The following is a 2,836-nucleotide window of genomic DNA, read 5'->3' on the forward strand; positions in this document are numbered from 1 at the left end:
TGTGAGCCACCATGTGGTTGCCGGGAATTGAACTCAGGACCTTTGGAAGAGCAGGCAATGCTCTTAACCACTGAGCCATCTCTCCAGCCCTGAAATTCCTACTCTCATTGAGCCCTCCTGTTGTGAGGCCAGTCCACAGGTCCCTCATCTGAACTCACAATGCTGCATTATTTCAGCCCCAAGGAAACAGAATCAACCCAGATGCCCATCGGCAACAATTGATAATGAACTGTGGTACAGAAATACAATGTTTTTGTTTGCTTGTTTGCTTGAGACAGGGTCTCAGAAAACTACAGTAACTCTTGCTGTCCTGGAACTCACTGTGTAGATCAGGCTGGCCTCAAACTTAGAGGTCCATCTGCCTCTGTCTCCCGAGGGCTGGGATTAAAAGCGTGTGCCACTGGCTTGCAGGGGAATTTTAGTCTCCCATAAATAAAAGCAAAATTGGGAAATTTACAGGTTAAAAAAAATGCACCGAGCTGGAAAATATATGAAGTGAAGTTCAGCCAAGCTCAGAAAAACAAACACAACATGTTCTCTCTCACGTGCATCCTAGCTTCTGATTTTCATGTATGTGTGTGTGGGATGAGTGTGGGTAGCAGTTGGGAGACTTTGAGAGAGGTTAGTGGGAGGGTAATGGAACACATATATGAAAGTAAGAAGAAGAAATATTAGGGGAGAGAGGCACAGCCAGGTTCAAGTCAGGGAGACAAGAGAAGTGTGTGTGTGGGGGGGACTAAGTATATTATAAAAATACCACAGGGAAAGTGTTGGAGACCAGCTTACCAGGTTAGGGGCGTGGGGATCAGAAAATAAGTTAAGAGTATGAAGACAGGAGTGAAAATAATAAAACAGAAACATAGGATAGTATCAGGAGGGAGTTCCAGTGAATACTGAAATCTCCTGCATTTGATTTTCCATACACGTTTATACCCCAATACGAAAGGGGGAAGAAGGCAACCAAAGACTTTTTCTTTTTTTTAAAAAAAAAAAACATGATACAAAGGACAACTCGGACAGTTGATTGCTTCAACACTTTGAGACATCAAGTCATTAGCATTCTGTTGCTTAGGCAGTGAAGCCGCCCTAGACCACGTATCCTGAAGGCAGCCAGATTAAGCCTCCAAATACAAAAGAAAAAGCAGAAGTATGCTTGAATATTCTAACCATTAGTCAGGGTGGAGTGGATCTAGCTGTCTGGGCCATCTTGATGTCAAAAGAACCAAGTAACCACATCGTGGGGTCTGGTTGTGGTCGACAATTCTGAGCAACCTCAAACTCTCTGACCATCAGAGGAGGTGGAAATAGGCTCACATTTTTTTTGGTCTGCACAGGAAACTTGTTACTTTATATGCCAGCTAAAAATACAACTTAAAACTTAAGAAGATGTAAACTTTGTATCTCCCTGCAGCCCTGACTCACGCGTAATCTCTCCTGGGGATTATTTCTTGCTGAGGATGAATCCTTGTGTTGAAAGAAATACCTTAGGAGTTGATCTCAGCTCCACAAGGGCAAGCTAGTGAGGTGTACTTAATGGGTTGTGTAGATTTCAGCTTTCTAAGAACTCCCATGGCTTTACCTCAGGGTGGACAGGTGCTGTGTCCTGAGGGGTGTAGTGTCCATGTGGCCCGTGGGAGCAAGGCGGTAGCAGAGGGAGTGAGGTCCGATCTTCCCACCCCTTCCTGATGGCTGCCACGTTAGGAGGCTGTCTCTCCCACTCTTCAAGTCTGTGACATGTGAACATGTAGCATCACACATGTGATACCATCAACACCACACATGCTGGGACGGTCTAAGTAAGTCTTCCATGCCTTCTGGGCACAAGCATAGTGATGTCACCCTCCTTCTCTATCCTTTGTGCTCACGAGACAAGGGTCACCAGGTGATTGTAGCATGTACCCTGCTCTAAAGAACAAGGCGTATGAGGCTGGGGTCTACCTTCGGTGAGCTCCCAGACTAGTGTGGGGCCAGGCAGGGTAGGGAACAGCGGCATCCACCTGCAGGAGCTGTGTTAAAAATAAGATGAGACCTGAAGATGAGTCTAGCTGGACTAGCTGGTGTGGCCTGGGGAAATGACTCAACTTTGCTGAAACTGTTTCACTGAAACAAAAACAAAGCCAGGCCGTGGTGGTGCACGCCTTTAACCCCAGATCTCGGGAGGCAGAAACAGGCATATCTCTGTGAGTTCGAGGCCAGCCTGGTCTACAAGAGCTAGTTCCAGGACAGGTACCAAAGCTACAGAAAAACATTGTCTTGAAGCCCCTCCTCCCCCCGCAAAAAAAAAAAAACAACAACAACAAACAAACCAAAAACCCAAACAAACGCAAACAGAAAGGCCATAATGATAATACCCTCCGTGTTTAGAGAATTCATTGGGTTTAATAGAAAAACATGGTGTGGAACCTGGCTAGTCTAGGAGGAGGAGTTTCTGTTCCTGTCATGGTCTGCCTTGGTGCACAGGTTAGGAGAAATCCCTGCAGGTGCAGGCCAATGGACTCCCTTCAGTGCCAGGATCAATCTCCATCATACACATTCACCTGAAGCCACAAACACACTCTTACTCACATGTGATGTTTGCATGGTGATGTCCTCTCCCTCTGTTCTACTGCTACCCACCCCACGGGCCTCAGCACGGGCCTCTCCTGAGAGAATAAGGACTTTGTGACAAGACAAACCTACTTCAGTCTGCAGTGTCTGAACTTGGGCAGGCCCCATAAAAGCTGCTTGCGTGCTGACTTCTTCATTCCTAAATGGATGAGCCCCTAGGGTGAGGCTTGTGGAAGACACACGGCTACATCCCTGGTACAGAATGAGAATCATGACTGACAGTCATGAT

Source organism: Microtus ochrogaster, unplaced genomic scaffold (assembly GCF_000317375.1).
Source record: "Microtus ochrogaster isolate Prairie Vole_2 unplaced genomic scaffold, MicOch1.0 UNK10, whole genome shotgun sequence".
Taxonomy (NCBI): domain Eukaryota; kingdom Metazoa; phylum Chordata; class Mammalia; order Rodentia; family Cricetidae; genus Microtus; species Microtus ochrogaster.